Source organism: Herpailurus yagouaroundi, unplaced genomic scaffold, assembly GCF_014898765.1.
Source record: "Herpailurus yagouaroundi ecotype Mexico unplaced genomic scaffold, PumYag 162, whole genome shotgun sequence".
NCBI lineage: Eukaryota > Metazoa > Chordata > Mammalia > Carnivora > Felidae > Herpailurus > Herpailurus yagouaroundi.
Window position 1 is genome coordinate 50,550,461 of NW_024412403.1, and position 19,056 is coordinate 50,569,516.

Consider the following 19,056-nt stretch of genomic DNA (forward strand, 5'->3'; position numbering starts at 1 on the left):
AGGTAATTATCTGAATCTCAGGTATTATGACTTACTGTCACAATGGATCTTTGCCTAGAATCTTGGCTCTTTTTGGTACTTGCCACATGACTCTACGCATCTGTGTTAATTCATCTATTGAGTGGGAACAATTTTATTACTTAGAGATGTTGTTGACATGATGTGAGATAATGTCTGTATAGATTGACTTACTTATGTCTGTACCAAAAGATAAAATGAACATTTGTTGAAATATGTATGACAGTACCTAATTGGTTATAGTGCAGCTATTATTTTATGCCCTTGAACAGTGCTAGGTAATAAATGCCTTGAGGGAAGAAATTACATTTTACCTGTTTTGTATCCTCATACCCAGCCACAGTTTACTTAACTCAGAGCTGGTATGTAGTGAATATCAAATAAATATAAATAAATAAATAAATAAATAAATAAATAAATAAAAGAAGAAAGAAAGTAAACCCACAATGTAAGTTCTTATAAATTATAAAGCAAGACAGGGTTAGGCATGACTGCATTCATTCTGGCTTTGTAATTCTGCCTTTGATACAATAGGATGTGGAATAATTTCCTTACAAAAAATCCATTTGGCACTTGAATTAACAGAGATGTTTAGGAACACCCATGTATAGCTATCTTTCATATCTGCTTGGGTTTTAGTTTCTAACGTTAGATAGACAATGTATTGTAATTTTACCTATAATCCTATAATTATGTTTTGATATCACCATTTCATCAGAGTTTATCACATGTTCTAAATGAATCCATTATGTTCACAGGGATTCCTTAAAGCCCAGGAATTAAAACTATCATGAAGCCCTAGGAAACATGACCCCAAAAAGTACTTTCCATTGTCTCAACTCCTTGGAATTAGATCTGAAAAATGTTTTCATATTTTGGTCTAGATGTATGTGTTTGTGTGCTCATCTGTCTTATTTTGTCATTAACTCTTCTTTCTTGCACCTTCATGCTTCATGCTGTCTTCATGATTCTCCTATTTGTAGAGTTGGGGTAGTTTAAGAATACAAGATGGAAGTTTCAGCAGACATAATTTCCTCAGTCTGTAGGGACATGTCCTTAGCTTCATTGTGTCCTGAACAGGGAGATATATGGACCTTTATTAACAAATTAGACCTTAAATTAAATTAGTTTAGATTTAAGAGAAAGTCTTTTCATTTGATTGAAAACAATTGAAATGAATGAGATGAAGTATTTAAGTTCAGCATTTATCTTTTGCCCATTGAAACATTTCTGCATCTAATAAATTCAAGTTAAGAAAAAAAAAACCATGTTCTCTAAGAACCAGAAATAAGACATTTAGTTGCCTTTTAGAGAATACTGACATATCTATAAAAATTATTACAGAATTTAGTGGGGTTAAATTATGTATTAAAAGATGAAAATATAAATCCTGGATCTGTATCAAATCTTGGTGTCAGATTACTGAGGTTCATTAGGTTGGAATTGGTTTTCAGAGAATATTATATACATGGGAGTGGCTATCACTTTATGTATCAGATTTATGAGGCTGTATAGTAATTGGTAAAATATATTGCTTAATTTCACTTCTTAGGATAAACCCTAAGTAAAAAACCTGAATTGCCTGCCCAATCTACAAAAACCAATACAAGCAACAAATTCCTCAAATTCCAGAAACATTTAATATAGCATTAACTTAAAATAGTGAAAAATGAAAACAATGTCAATAGTCAAAATGGGGAAGGAGGTAAAGTCTTATGTGGTCACTAAGAGAATGTTTAATGGGATATTTGTAATGAGCTAGGGGAAGGCTTACATTGCAGTTTTAGATATGAAAAGCAGTCACACTTTTTATATATTGAAGAGCTAAACTAAGGCATATGCAGAAAAAATAGATCAGAAGGAAATTCGCCAACATTTATCAGTTATTATGCCTGGTGATTTCAATATTTTTCTTTCTAACTTTATGTGCTTGATTTTTTCTACAGTGACAAGTGTTAACTTTTATCATCAGAAAAAAAAATTGAAATAAAGTTGTGTATAAACAGCTTAGTTTAATAGGGATGACAATTCATCCTCTCCCAGCGGTCACTGGTGACAGCCTCTTGATGTGGTGTCTTCCTGTCTGAAAGTATTTCTTGTGTGCTTTAAACCCTTTGATCCCATTCACTTTGAAAGCAGCATGACCTTGCAAGCCTGGGGTTTGCAGCTTTCTTAGATGAATAATTTTCAGACGTGATTTTTTTTTAAATCAGGTGAATTTTGTAAAATGCTATTTTCCCTTTGTATCTAGAAATATATTTGTGCTAAAGGTTTAACCACAAGCCAAGTATGAAGTAATTTGGTTTGGCGGTTACTAAGCTATTGATAAATGTCTTACATTATTAAGTTGAATTTGCTTTTTAGTTTCATTCTGAAAATGGCCTAACTTTTCCTGGAAAAGTGAACTTCATCTCTAGCTGAGATTGAGATCATGTATGCTGTGGCAAAATTGTAGTATACCCAGCTACTTCCAAAGAGGATTTGGTACAGAATTGTGGAATATATTACTGAGCTGTCTTCTGGAAGGTCCTATATATATATATATATATATATATATATATATATATACACACATACATATTTACCTAATGAATCTCTTTTACATAATAATCACTATTTCAGTCTTAAAACTTTGAGACATTTATTCATTCATGAATTCAACAGACATGGACTGAGTACCTGTTATGTGAGAGATGCTGTGGCAGGCACTAGAGCCAACATTTCAACGTATTTAGGTAAAATTAAGGTTCTAATCCATTAGGTGAAAAAGCAAAATGCAAATGAAATATATATTTTGATCATATTTATGCAAATATATTTAGCTATGTGAGAGCAGGGATTTTTGTCTGCTTTGTTTTCTCCTAGCAGAACAGTCACTGGTAAATAGCAAATGTTTACTAAGTATTTGTTACATGGATGAATAAGTGAGGGCACTGATATGGTGCTCTGAGGGGCATATGTATAACAAGAAGAAGACATTTTGTCAAAAGGCCTGGGAATTGGAGATGGGCAAGATGAAGTTGAGAGAGTTACCACTGACTGGCATCTCTCCTCAAGGAGGATGGAGAGCACGACCACTTCTGTCTATGCTGTCATAGTTTTTTTCTCTCCGTGCTTTCCCTCTGTGCACTGTTCCCCCATATCTTCCAGGCTTTATCTGTTGCAGAGGCCCCCCTCCACTAGTGTGGAGAATTCCTTCCACAACTGTATGCACAAACTTCATGCAAAGGGATGTGTCTATTGCTCTTGGTCCCTCCAGAAACTTAGTGTGAAAACATGGTATTTCTATTTCTGCTTACTCACCATTCTCTTTGGGAATTAGACAGAACTGTTTTTTTTTTTTTTAATTGGGTCTTAAGTTCCTAAACAGACTGGAAGACAAAGAAGCCTTTTGATGAAGTAAAAACAATGGCATCCAGCAATCCTACTGCCTGGTATTTACCCAAGCGAAACAGAATCATGTTTCCACCAAAAAAATTATAAAAGGATATTCATAATAGTCAAACGTGAAAACAATCCAAATGTCCTGCAAGAGGAGAATGGATAAGCAAAGTGAGGCATATTCATACATTAGAATATTACACATCAGTAAACAGGAATGAACTACATATATATGGAGCAACGATGTATTTCTTAAAAATATCTGGCAAACAAAAAAAGCAAAAAAGTCCAATGAATACTTTTATAGTATTTGGGACAAAATTATTTCATTTGTATGAAGTTCAAGAATGAGTAAAAATAATGTATGGTGATAGAAATCAGTGCATTATTGTCTGAGCATGGAAGGGGAGGAAAGAAATGACTAGAAATGGGCACATGTGAATTTTCAGGGTTGCTGGAAGTGTTCTATGTCTTGTTTGGGGTGCCATAGGTATATACAATTGCCAACACTTATTGACATAAACACTTAAGATTGGTGTATTTTATTTTATGTAAGTTATACCTTAATTTTATTAAACTTTATTTCTTTTTAGAAAGAGAGAGAGAGTGAGTGAGCAAGTGGCGAAGGGACAGAGAGAGAAGGATAGAGAATCCCAAGCAGGCTCTGTGTTGTCAGTGCACAGCCCAGAGCCTGATGTGGGGCTCGATCTCACAAACCATGAGATGGTGACCTGAACCAAAATCAAGAGTTGGACGCTTAACCGACTGAGCCACCCAGGCACCCCATTTTTACCTTCATTTTAAAAAAATGAGAAAAAAACTACTTTGAGAATTAAAATATAAGACAATTCAGCATAAGTAATACTTATTTCCTAAGTACTTCTACCTCAGCCAGTGTTCAAGGAGCTAGAAATATAAAACATCTGTGACAAAAAGTACTCTTCCTGATGAATTCACAGTCTAGGAAGGAGAACAGATGTGGAAAAAGACATTGACAAGTCTATTATTCATACAAAACTTTTCAGAAGTATATTTCCAGAATATACCTAAGCATGAACTGGATTGCATTTTAGAATTGTATAATACAATAATTACCTGAAGTACAGACTATTGTGTGAAAAAATATTCAGTCTACCAAATCTTGTAGTTATGCTGTGATAGACAGCCTCCATCATGGCCCCCAAATATATACCTATCCTTGTGGTGACCCCTTCTACAATGTACTATGTTTGGTCTCTGTGACCGATAGCATATGGGTAAGTCATTTCCAATATTAAGATATAAAAAGCTGTGGCTTCTTTATAGGGTACTTGCTCCCATATCTCTCTCATCCATCACTTTGGGAAAAGCCAGCTGACATGTGAGACTGTGTACTCAGGAGGCCATGGAGAAGCCTGTGGAGAGAAATGGAGTTCTGTGACCTATAGTGAGGAAGTAGAGCCTTCCCAGAACCGCATGAGTTACCCTCATCAGGTCTTAAGATGAAAGTGGCTGCCTTTTTTACTATACCTCTTTAGAGATGTTGAACCAGACCACCTACCTAAGCCACTCCTGAATTCCTAACCCACAGAAATTACAAAATAATAAGTAATTATTGCTTTAAGCTGCCAAATTTGTTGGTAAATTGTTATATAGCAATCAATAACCAATTCATATGATCTTTCTAAAATGTAGAACACATGAGTACGTGGGTTAGTGAATCATTTCTGATTATTAACTGATCACCTCAGCTTTTCAGTTTCACTAAAATATTAATTACCTAATGACTGTTTGGGAGCCAAAAGATTTCTGAAAACTTTGTAGAGTTTAGTTCCCAATTTCTATCCAGAGAACAGTTTACTCACTCAAAAAATCTAGTTTTTGAATAAAAACTTATGGTATATATCAATCTAGCTACCAACTAAAACATGCAAAATCATAATTTAATAAAATTTAATTGCATCTCAAGTATGAAAGGTCAATTTTGTATTATTGAATTTATTAATGAAAAAGCAAATGAAAATTAAAATGAATTCAAATTAATATTCACAAGTAATCTTCACTTTGAACTTCAAAATATATAATGTAGTTTGAAGTCATTATAGCTTAGAGACCACAACTTAATTAAAAAAAATTTGCAGGGGTGATTTAGTCGATTTTTAAATTAAGGCAACAGAATATGAAATTTTAGAGTAATTGAGATTATTGCCCTGCCATTTTTGAGATGACCAGCCTTTATTCCTTCTTAAATCTTTAGATTTTAAAATTATACCACCCATGACAGATACTATTAAACTTAGTCTGAACTCATTTCTGCATTAAGAAAACAGATCTTGGTGGCTGTCACTGGAAAAGTGTTATATATCTTGAAGCATAAAAAGACCCCCTTTTCCCTCTAGCTAAGCAGAAACTAAGGAGGATGTAAATCCTTGTGGAAGAATTCCTACCAGATCTTCCCCCTAGGGATAGGATAGCTAAAGAAAAAGTTGTAAAGAGTTGAGTAGGTAATGGGATTTTTTCTTACCTTTGAGAGGCTGAAAGTGAGGGATGATGGAAAGCTCTGAGATAATGTGAAGTTTGGTGTTATTCCTCATTTAGTTCCAGACTGGTAATTTGTAAATTTTGGCATGCATCTGAATCTTGTGAATGGCTGGTTAAAACACAAATCACTGAGTCGAATTCCTAGAGGTTCAGATTTAGTAATTCCTGTGTGTGGCATAGGAATTAGTTCCATGGCGATTCTGTTGCTGTAGATCTAGAGATCACATTTCAAACCACGAATAAATTGTATTATTTTTGTCTTTGGGGGAGTTTTTGTGTTTGTAGGGTGGAGAGGAGGGAGTTAAATTACATTTATTGGACATTCTGGTAGTTCAGTAGAAACTTGAAAGTGAATTTTGGCCAATGGAATGTGAATACAATCTTAAATGCCATCTCCATGTCCCACGCTTAAAATGTCCCATGTGATCCTCCATATTCTTTTTTTTTTTTTTTAATTTTTTTTTCAACGTTTATTTATTTTTGGGACAGAGAGAGACAGAGCATGAACGGGGGAGGGGCAGAGAGAGAGGGAGACAACAGAATCGGAAACAGGCTCCAGGCTCTGAGCCATCAGCCCAGAGCCCGACGCGGGGCTCGAACTCCCGGACCGCGAGATGGTGACCTGGCTGAAGTCGGATGCTTAACCGACTGCGCCACCCAGGCGCCCCTGATCCTCCATATTCTTGGCCAGCTGAATGCAAAAGATTGAGAAAAGGCTTGAGACAAAAACTTCATGCCATATTCTGCTAATTATTCTCCTTTGAAGAAGACTATTGGACCTTAACTGCCCACTGTGAATGGTGTCATGTTATAATAGAGAAAAAGATAGGATAAAATTTCCCAGAGAGGGAAAGGATAGGACCTGAGGTCCCCAGGTGGGGAAAAACACAAATTTTGGAACAATGCTGGGAGCATCGGACCACAGCAAACCCCCTCAGGTGTAAGGCTCCTCTTAAGAGTGTAACAGATACCACCTACTCCCCCTCACGTTCCTCTCAGGAATTTGACAAAAGACCTGACTAAAAATAAGTAGTAGACCATAAAACATATGACCCACAAGGAATGGTATGACCCCTCATACAATGGAAACTGTGTCACTGGTTTTATCATTTATCCTTTCGCCCCAAAACACAGGTGGCTTAACAGAGCAGTGGAATGGCCTATTAGATACATAGCTACAAAGCTGCCTGGGTGACACAACACTTGTGGATTTGAGGAACTGTCATAAATGATGCAATATATGCTTTAAACTAATGACCATGCAGAATGTTAATACCAGAGTCTAGGAACCAAGGGTTTTAAATAGAGTAGATTCATTCACTCATCCCAAATAATCCTCTCCAAATTTATTCTTTCTCTTTCTGAATCTTTTTGGTCCTGTTGGTATGAAAACTCTTATTTCCTAAAAGGGAATGATCACAATAGGAGACTAAAACAGAATCCCAATTCATTGGAATCAGAGATTGCCATATGTTACCTTTGGCCTCTTCAGGCCGCTCAACCGAAAAGCAAATAAAGGAATTGCTCTCCTGACTGCAGTGACTGATTCTAGTTATCAAAGTGAAACAGGGTTGCTGCTACACAATTGTGGTAAGGAAGACTGGAACCCAGGGAATTTTAGGTACCTCTTTAGGTACCTCTTGGTACTTGATGGCAAATGGGAAGAGTTCATGGATGGCTATGGTAACTTAATAGTCATGGCCAAAAGATACCAGTGAAAGCTTATCTTTGAGAGCATGGAGTTGGATACTTGGGTATAGGTAAAACAAAAGGGGTGGTTAGATGCTTCCTGAATTCGCTTTCACCTTTAAGACTAAGCATCTCTCTAACTTCCAAGCAAGAGGCTCCTTTATACTTCAGATTCCATTACATCATGGTAGCTGGGATATAAGCTTTCTCTTGAAACTCTGTCTTGTTCTTTTACTTTTCTTAAGTCTAACAATCAATCACCTAGTTCAAATGGGAATTTCAGATGTAAAAATACATGGGAAAGGTATGAAGATGAATAAGGATCTTTAGTGTTAAAATTTGAAATAGATTACATGGCAAGTCATAGTTGTACTATCTTATTTGAATTAACTTGACTTGATTTTGTTTGGTAAGTGGGGTCTTAACAGGCTGTACTCTAAATAGATCCTTACTGGGTTTATTAGATTCCTCATTTAACAATCGTGTTTGGGGTCATTAGTCTTTGCTTACTGGTTCTCAGACTAACCCAAGAGTTCAAAGTCAAATCTGCTTTCTTATTACCTGGTTTCTAAAAGATTTCCCCAATAGCTACCAAATAAAATCTCTTTACAAACTTAATATGATTTACCTGTACAAAAAAAGGCTTATATGTCTTTTCCAGCTGACTTGCCTCTGGACAATAACATAAATATATATATATATATATTTTTATTTATTTGGTGGGTCCTGTCTGACCTGCCCCAATTATACTGCCCTTGGCTCTTGAGCTCCTTTTTATCTCAGAGTTTTTTTGTTTTCCTTCATCATTGATCCCAGTGTTTATGGAGCTGAACTTCCTCCTCACTTATTTTATGTCTGGTGAGAAAATCCAGGGAGTCCCAATACAGCCCAGAATAGTTGTGAAAATAATTGTGTTTCTAAAATTAAATTTGTATTATGATTATTTGGCCTGGACCAAAGGTAAATTACATGGTGAAGGAGACATAAACTGTTATAGTTGTATCAAGGGGAGTCCAATTTGGTCTGATCCTCTCATTTTGTCGATAAGAATATATGAGGTCCTCAGGATTGCTTAGTGCCTTATTAGGAGCCCGAGTCCAAACATTCCTTCTAATTTTGGTTCAGTGAAAATTCTCTAACATCATGCTGCTGCTCTGATATTATTTTTAGGGTGTAGAGCTTGTAATTTTCAGATCCCAAATTTTATTCAGTAACCTTTCATATATGCACAGTATTTTATAGCTGGTAAAAAACTTGATAAGTAATACCTACAGTTAAAAGGCAATTATATATTTTTTTCAAACCTTCCACCCTTTTTTAAAGAGCAGGTTTTACTACATTTCCCTTTTCCCCGAACAACTGTCATTAATTAAGATTGTTCTAAGAGACCAAAACACAGGAAAGATATAAATTTTAGGTAGAAAAAATCATTTTTGTCTTTATTTTACAGATTTTATTTTGTCCCTGCAAAATTTTTTAGGATGCCCTAGAAATTTATAATACAGGAACTCAAACAAAGATGTTTTCTGAACATGGCCCATTGTTCTGTTACTCCACATTCAGGCAAATTTTAGATTTACTGATTTAAATTATATGAGGGATAGTTGTCGGACCATACATTGGATTCGTTTTCTTGGTTTTTGATATCTGAGTAAGCCACCCTACTAATAAATGGAGCTTGTCCTGCAGTCTTTTGGCAGCTGTGTATCATAGTTGGCTAAACAATGCTGAGGGCTTTCAGTAATGGGTGAAGTTTCAAAAATCTCTGTATGGCTCTGGAGCTATGTACAAAAGCCATATCTGGACATGTAAAGTGGGAAATTGAAATGATTTATGTATCTTGATAATTCAAATAAATGTTCCAACATTCACCTCAATTATCTTGAATCTGTAAGAAAATGTGTTATGTTTGAATTAGTATGAAAACTGCCTCAGTGTTTTATTCCAATTTACATGTCCAGATATAACTTTTGGGTAATAATAATAGTGACGGCCTCCATTATGTTCCGGGTACTATTAGGTGATTTTCATATATTATTTCTAACCCTTATGCCAACCCCACAAACTAAGCATCATTATTCCCATTTTACCCATGAGGAAACTAAGCATATAGAGGTTATAGGATTTATGAAAAGCTTGAAGTAGTAATTTGCTTTGAGTAAATTGGCAAAGTGACGAAAGAAAGCAATACATGTTGTTAAATCTCAGGAAATGAATAAATGCTTGCAACATTATTTATCAGTTTGAAAAGACAGGAAGTCCAAAGTCTTTGTGATTCAAGATTAAAGTCTTCACTCCTTTTGCATGATCAAAGTATGATGGTGATTTTGGTCTCTGCCTTCCTTTCTTTGTGACTTTAGATCATTATGCTTGTTTTTTCTTTAATTTTTTAAAGTTTAATTTCATTTTCCAAATCTTCGAGTGCCTAAGTTAAAACTAAAAGACTCAAAGGAAGAAAAAAAAGATACTGTGTTCTGTATAAAACAACATATGTCAAAATACCAAGTTACATCCTCCTTTTAAGGCAATAATTTGCACAACCAAGCTATGTTTGAATGCATTAACTTGCTAGAATTTTGACAGAGGCAGTCTGTGTGCACAAATCCCTCGAATACTGATGGGATTGTGATTATACCCTGAAAAGAGAGGAGCCTGAATACAGATTTTAGAGGACCAGAAAGTGTTTAATGTCTCATTGTTTGCATCGAGATTCTAAATCACATTCAAGTCCTCGACTCTGATCTTCATATCAATGCACAAATGGAACAGAAGAGAAAAGCCAGGAAAGCTGTTTTCTGAGTGAAACACTGATTTTGTTCTCATGTTACCAGCAAGAGACCATTTGGGATATTTAAGCCTGAGGTTGAGTGCTCTGCATTTGTTAGAGCTCCTCAATGTTTGAAATGGGTTTTCCCTTTAGGGAGCCCATCCATTTGGACAAGTGCTACATCAGATCAAAAGACATGGGAAGAGGTATTTTGCACACAGATTGAATTTTTTTCTGGCAAAATAACATAGCTTTTTTAGCACAACATTGTCTATTCTCTACCGAGTGTTCCTTTTTTTTTTTTTTTTTTAAATAGTTGGAGTCTGTTTTCCAAAAAGTGTCAGGCTTTTCTCATGTGGCGAATTGGCTAGCAGCCACCTGGAGATCATTTGAAATGAAAGCTGGCGTTATGGGATTTAGTTTCTCAGCTCCAGTTGGTATTGTTTTCTAGTTTATTAAATGTTGATCACATTGCTCATTTTATTGAAATTATCAGTCATCTGATTTTTGTATTACTATTTGAGAAACACAAATACTAATAATACAATCTTTTAAACTTTGGGCTATAATGATATTCTGTTAAAAATGTCATGGAACTAACAAGAAATCATGTCTATGTTTTTTTTTTTTTAAATTATCTCTTTCAGTTGAAAGAAATGCAGAGTCATTAGTGTCTTAAGCCAATCATCACCCTAAAATGGTTTGAAGGGAGATATGGTAAACCCAAATCACTGTTTTCACTATGATGAAAGGTCAACCCAGCAATGGAAAGCAATGGACACATTTTATTTCCGAATGGTGATGCTGATCCATTTCAGGTGAGGATTGTTTACAAGAACCTGGAACACAAATCCTGGGCTGTGTGCTATGGTAAACCAATACCAGGTAGTTGGACACAGCTCCAGAAAGAGTGCCACTGTAGAGGCAGAGTAGGGAATGGAGAAAATGAGGGAAGAAGGGCTTTATCTGCTTTCCTCCACTGTGCATTTAGGAGAATTCCTGGCATGAATGATACAGTTTTCCTGTTGTCATTAGCAATAGCCGCCAATCATGGTTAATCATCTACTTTCAAAATGAAAAGAGAGTTGGCCAAGGTGCAGTTGGAACCACTGCTGCCACATCCCTGGGGATGTTACTGGAAACTTTACAAATTCCTGTTTCCAAACCACTGTTTTGATACAACATAATGGGAAATTGGAGCAATTATTCAGATAATATGTGCAAATGGTGCATTTTCACCTTTGGTTTATTGAAGACAAATCTTCATCTTCTTAGTCACAGTTTTTCCTGACTTGTAGTACTTCTTGCTAGAACCACTAACTTTGCTGAGATTCTACTTCAGTTGTGCTTCACTCCCTCTATATCTTGTCTTGAAAGGTGCCTGCAATCCATTAGTTGCTGGCTAGCTATTCATTGTTTTTAAAGCTAATTATTTTCTTTGTAAATATACGGCAGTATAGTACAGCAGTTAGAACATGATCTAGTGTCAGACTGTCTAAATTCACATATTGCCTCCCCCATTCGATGGCTATATGCAACTCACTCAGCTCTCTGGGCTTTCATTTCTTTGTCTATGAAATGAGGATGATAATATGACCAATCTCGTGAGCTAATATATACCTGTGCAAATTTGTCAGAACACTGAAATGCTTCACATTGATTGATAAATAGCTAAAGACTCAGGCCCCCAGGATGCCTCTCCTTCTCAGTGCAGCTTTGCTGTTCCCTGTGATTCTACTCAGTTGAGGGCCTCTAGGATGCTGTCCCAACACTATGTGCCCTATCTGTCCTCACAAGTCAGTGCCCATGTTGTACCTGTTAATAAATGTTTTATTTAACATCACCCTATTTATACAGTTGTTGCAAATTTTAGATTATTTCATATATTTCATATATTTAATATTTGATACATTTTAATGATGTTAATATATTTAGAATAGTACATAGTGCCCATTAAGCACTGTCCAAGTTGCTATTATAAATAGATTGTAAGTTTTACAAGGCAAGGGCAGTATCTTCTATGTATTTTGCACATTTCCCTAAGCACAGTGCAGTAGGTGGGCAATCTCTTCATTCTTTTTTTAAATTAAATTAAGTCAAATTAAATTTAACTAAATTCTAACTAAATTAAATTAACCAAATTTAATTTTCTTGTGGTCAGAGCACAACACAAGATCTACTTAGTAAACCTTTAAGTGTACAATACATTATTAACTATAGGCTAATGTTGCACAACAGATCTCTAGGCTCATTCACCTTGCATAACTGAAACTTTATACCATTGAAAAACAACTAACTCCCTAGTTTTTCCTCTCCCCCAGCTCCTAGTAACCACCATTTTACTCTCTGTTACTATGAGTTTAACAATTCTAGATACCTCATATAAATGGAATCATTCAGTATTTGTCCTTCTGTAAATGGCTAATTTCACTTAGCATATATGCTCAAGGTTCATCCGTGTTGTCACATATTGCAGAATTTCCTTATTTTTTTGAGGCTGGATAATCTTCCATTGTACAAAAATACCATATTTCTTTGCATTCATCTGTTGATAGACATTTATTTATTTATTTATTTATTTATTTATTTATTTTTTTAATGTTTATTTATTTTTGAGAGAGAGAGCATGAGCAGGGGATGAGCAGAGAGAGAGAGAGAGAGAGAGAGAGAGAGAGAGAGAATCTGAATCAGGCTTCAGACTCTGAGCTGTCACCACATAGTCCAACACAGGGCTTGAGCCCACAAACCACGAGATCATGACCTGAGCCCAAGTCAGATGCCTAATCCACTGAGCCACCCAGCCTCCCCTGTTGATGGACATTTAGGTTGATTTCACGTCTTGACTACTGTGAATAATGCTGCAATGTACATGGGGACACTAATATCTCTTTGAGATACTGATTTTAATATTTTTGGATAAATACCCAGAGGTGGGATTGCTGGATCATGTGATAGTTCTATTTTTGATTTGTGAAGAGATGTCCATACTGTTTCCATAATGGTGACACCATTTTGCATTCTGACCAATAGCATGCAAGGGTTCTGATTTCTTCACATCCTTACTAACACTTAATTGTCTTTTTGATTATCTTGACAGATGTGAGGTGGTATCTCATTGTGGTTTTGATTTATATCTCCCTGGTGATTAGTGATGTTGAATATCTTTTCATATAACTGTCTTTGGAGGAATGTCTATTCAATGACTTTGTTCATTTAAAAAAGTCAGTTTTTTTGGTTGTTTTGTTTGTTTGCTATCGAGTTGTAAAAGTTCCTTGTATATTTGGAAATGATTTTGCATCTGTGTTCAGCAGAGATATTGGCCTATAGTTTTCTGTGGTGTCTTATCTTTGTCTGGCATTGGTAGCAGGGTAATGTTGGCTTTATAAAATGAATTTAGAAGTGTCTCCTCCTCTTCAATTTTTTTTGTAAGAGTTTGAGAAAGATGCTCATCAGTTCTTCTTTAAATGTTTGATAGAATTCAGCAGTGAAGCCATCTGGTCCTGGGCTTTTCTTTGTTGAGAGTTTTTGATTAATGATTCAGTCTCCGTATTAGTTATAGATCTGTTCAGACTTTCTGTTTCTTCATGATTCAGTCTTGGTAGATTGTATGTCTAAGAATTTATCCATTTCTTCTACATTATCCTTGAAATTCTTGAGTTTGGAGTACAATTTTTCATAGTAGTCTTTTATGATCCTTTTTATTTCTGTGGCATCAATTATAATCTCTTCTTTCACTTCTGATTTTATTTATTTTAATTTTCTCTTTTTTTTCTTAGTAAGTTCAGCTAAAGACTTCTCAATTTTGTTTATATTTTCAAAAGACCAACTCTTACTTTGGTCAAAAAATTTCCATTGTTTTCTATTTTCTGTTTTATTTATTTCTGCTCAAATCTTTATTTTTTTCCTTCGGATAACTTATGGCTTAGTTTGTTCTTCTTTTTATGTTCCTTGAGGTATAACATTGTTTATTTGAGATCTTTCTTCATATTTAATGTAGGCATTTATCACTATAAATTTCCCTCTTAGTACTGCTTTTACTATATCATAAAAGTTTTGGTAAGTTGTGTTTTTGTTTCTATTTGTCTCAAGATATTTGCTAATGTCTCTTTTGACTTCTTCTTTTAGTCATTTGTTATTCAAGATCATATTGTTTAAGTTCCACATATGTGTGAATTTTCCAGTTTTGCTTCCGCTATTGATTTTTAGTTTAATTCCATTGTGGTTGGAAAAACTACTTGGTTTGATTTCAGTCTTCTTAAATGTGTTGAGATTTTTTTGTGAAGTAACATGTGATCTATCCTGGAGCATATTCTGTGTATACTTAAGAAGAATGAGAATTCTGCTGCTTTAGGTGGAATGTTCTATATATCATTCATTCATTTATACATTTTTTTTATTCATTTAGTCAACAAAAAAATCTGTCAAGTACCTTCTAAGTTACAGACACTGTTCTCAATATTTGGAAAATATTAGTGAACAAAACAGACAAAAATACCTGCCTTCATGGAACACACTTTCTAGTTGGAGGAGACCTAAAATAAGCAATAAATGTGAAAAGTAAGTAATGTACAGTATGTCTGAAGTGATAAATGTGTTGACCCTTGACTACCAAATAATCTGATGAGTAAACAAAATTAAATTTATTTGATCTATTGTAGTAAGGGCAAACACTACCTTGACAGAGGTGTGGTAGTGTCTGAAAGGTGGCAGATTTGTAAAGTGCGTTTATCATGTTTGGGGCCTGAAATCAAGTGGTTTAAGATGCCTCTTTCAGGGTGCCTGGGTGGCTCAGTCAGTTGAGTGTCTGACTCATGATTTTGGCTCAGGTCATGATCTCACAGTTCGTGGGATTGAGCCCCATGTTGGGCTCTGTGCTGACAGCATGGAGCCTGCTTGGGATTCTCTCTCTCTTTCTCTCTCTATACCTATTCCACTTGCATTCTCTCTCTCTCTCTCTTTCTTTCTCTCTCTCTCCTGTCAAAATAAATAAACTTAAAAGAAAGATGTGTCTTTCATGGTGGGAAATTTACTGGGATTAGACAGAATTTGTAATATAATAACATCAGTAGAAGGATTCTTGAAAAGTAAACTCTTGTTTGATAAGTGTGAACAGTATATTGCCTGATAGGAGAGATAATCACCCAGATGAGTACTGTCTGGTTTAATCAGTTTGCATTTCCTGAAGCAAAGAGTGAAGCTGTTTATTGGATTATAGTTTTATCTTCTGGGGTAAAAATGTGGTATGTCATGTTCATATTGGGGCATCAGGTCTCAGTTTTGATGGGTGAGCTCTGTGGATATAGATGGTCTTAATTTTCAAATGCTATGGAAGAAAGAAAATGGAGAACATCAGATAAAGTGATTGAGATGTCAGAGAGGGGGCACATTATGGCATTAAATTGGGTAGTCACCATTGACCTTGCAGTGAAGGTGAGATTTGAATAAAGACTTGTAGATGGTGAAAGAGTTAGCCAAGTTGGATGTCTAGTTTATTTATCTACTTTATTATATTTCTCTAGATTTAGCCTGGGTCAAAGTTTAACCCAAGCTGAGTTCTATATTTTATAGTAGTCAAAAAAATCCTACTTTGTCCTTAATTTTTGCCAATTTTTTTTTCTTTTTTAAAAAAAGTTTTTTAATGTGTATTTATTTATTTTTAAAGAGTGAGAGTATGAGCAGTGGAGGGGCAGCAAGAGAGGGAGAGAGAGGGAGAGAGTCTCAAAAAGACTCTGTGCTGCCAGCACAGGGCCCCATGTGGGGCTCAACCCACTAACGGTGAGATCATGACCTGGGCCGAAGTCAAGAATTAGACGCTTAACCAACTGAGCTACCCAGGCACCCTGGCAAAATATTTTTAATGGAAAATATATTTTGGGTTTGAATTTCCTAAAAATTCTCTCAGTACTCAGCTTTATTCCAGATGGAGAAGGCTGGTTTAAATGTAGGTAAATAAGAAGCTCAAGGAAGGGTGAGGTGTTAAATTTAAACATTTGTCATAAAGTCAATTTTGAAATTCTTTTCTCCTTTAATCTGAATTTCAGTTAACTGAGGTGTGCTCTAAATCTGCAAATGAGACATTTTTTTCTTTTCCTAACCTGGCTTAATTTCTGTGCATTAACAATATCCATTCAAATAACCGACTGATAATTTTTGCTTTTGTTTAACAAAGCACTATATTCTCCATTTTTCTTTGTCTCCATAACTTTCTTAGAAATTAGTTTCAATATTTGCATTTTAAGAAATATTATTTCATGCTGTGGGTAATTTTTCTTCTTTTTCAATCTTACAATCTTGGTGACAGCTTAGAAAGATTTACATTGTCCCTAACCAGTATCGTGGGAAAATCTACCTTGAAATGGATCCATTTAACTTTATCAATAGCTAATGTAAGCCAGGTGCATACTTTTTGTTCTTTCCATAAGCCACTATATTCAAAAAGGAAATAATTGGGAATGAATTATTCTCTTTTATAATTCATCAAGAGATTTTTTAAAAAAGTTTTTCTTTCCTTTTCACAATGAAGAGTAGTTGTCACAGTAAAGCTAAAAACCACCACACTGCAGTCCAGTGTTAGATTTATCTTTGGACCATGAATGGACTTTTCATTATTGGGTAGATTACTGAAACATAGATGTACTCTTTGTACTAACCATATGTTATTAAGGCACACTGTATAACCCTGGGATTCCAAATGAAAGAGACAACACATAGGGTAAATTACATCAGATATGGGCTGAAGAAGGGAATTTGTGATTCCATTCTTCCCGTAGGTATAACTATATAAATTCATCCAAATTCAATAGAAAAAGAATCTTGTTGGTCTCCCAATGGACTATGAGTTAAAATTAGAGCAGGTACTGATCTGCTAATTTGCACTGCTGAACACACAGTGGGTAGTCATTATAATATTTGTTGACTGATTAATTGACCTCTATTTTTGCAGTTGGAGAAGCAGATGAGTGATATATCATCCTGATTTTGTCCTTGGCTCTGTTACATGAGTTTATGCCACTTAGTTTTCCATTACCATGAACCTTCTATCCTAATGTATCCTTGTGATCCTGGGCTCAAGATCAGAAGTGAAGGAAATTTCATTCTAACATGGAAACATACATTTCAGACATTTTCTCATTAACTACTAGTTCTATATCTTATTAATATTATTAAGTCTTTAGATTTGTGCTTTTATTCCCTAGTAAAATTTTACCTAAATGTTTTTTTTCTTTTGTGCCACTATCTGTGTTATATTTGTGTAACAACCATTGATTGGAATCTTCTGAAGCATTATTATAGCTCTGTCATTACTTGAAATTTCCAAATAAGGAAGCTGGGGATTAAAGATGGAAAGGAAGTTGTCTAGTTTAATAAACATAGGTATTATTTTTTCAAATACTCTAAATGCCAGAAGACTTACTGATATAATTATCCATGTTCATCTACTTACCAACCATATTGCCTCCAAGTTCCTCAGGGACAGTGAGACATTTCATCTGAATGGGGCTTAGATGTCACTGGAGGACCACTATTTATTTCATTATTCTTTGGTGGCCTAACCTAATTTATCCTTTATAGTCAAGAGGCATATCTTCTATTAGAAACACTATCAATAAACTTCAATATCAAGAGTTTCCTAATATCCTCGAGATTTGTACAACCCACAGCTAGCAGAGAACTCCGAATCTTTAGTGCCTTCTAAGAGATTGTCTGCTGGAATTGAGTATGTACACAGCTAGGCTAGATTACTATGCTTATAGTCAAACATCAGAATAATCTTATTAATCTCACACATGCTTGTCATGGTGTAATCTCTTGGAGACTTTTTCTAAAGGATACAGCAACCCAGTCATTATCCCAGTCAACACCCATTGGTAAAATGATTGGGTAGAATCTGTGACCTGTTGCTAGCTAATTCTATGTAAGCCTTCTGTAGCAAAGAGGCTCAAGTGAAATAATTCATTGAGGTTATCTAAAGAAATAAAGGCCTATATTGATTTTATTGCTTGTGTATACCATCAAAAAGGGAACTATTACAAAATTCCATATAATTCAAACTAGTTTTAAATAAAATCTATCATCTTGCAAATTCCTTGGCCAATTATTCCAACAAGTAAAACAATTTTCATGCTTCATGGAAAAGATTAATACTTTTACAAGTCATATTTTCCATATTTACTTGTATTCCATTTTTCCACTGATTTCCTTGTTCAACCTAATTTACCCTTGTGCCCATGGGGTAATTCTAATGTACATTGCTTTGGGAAGCCATCATAAATTTCTCTTGACATTAAAATTGCTTACAAAAATATGATTGCTGTGTATTCAAGTTCAGTATAGCTATGAGTTTGAGGTCAGTAATTACTTCTGCTAGACTTCCTATTAGGAACTTTACAGCGAGAGGTGTTCACTAAAAAGTAAAGTAAACAAAGTACATTTTCATGTCAGAAATGCATTTTACTCTTGTCATGGTTAAGTGATAGTGAATAATAAATAGATGGGCAGAAATAATATTACTTATTTGCATTTAAGAAATCCAATCATTGCCAACTGTGTCCACCCTATTCCAAATTGCTCCTCAAGGTCCCTGAATTTTTCAGGTCATCCGGGCCACCCAGGGCAAAATGGCAAAGGAGGTAAATTTGCCTTGACAAAAAATTCCTCCTTCTCTTGCTTGCAGTTGGGCT

The 19,056-nt window shown here is 35.1% G+C and overlaps 1 protein-coding gene across 1 annotated transcript in view; it reads left to right on the forward strand.

The window, feature by feature from the left end:
* Positions 1 to 11,026: 11,026 nt before the first annotated feature.
* Positions 11,027 to 19,056, forward strand: part of ZPLD1 (zona pellucida like domain containing 1) — a 131,430-nt gene continuing 123,400 nt past the window's right edge. Inside the window, exon 1 of the mRNA XM_040484400.1 lies at positions 11,027 to 11,193. The gene's annotated coding sequence lies outside the window, so the exon portion shown is untranslated. The remainder of the gene's footprint in view (positions 11,194 to 19,056) is intronic.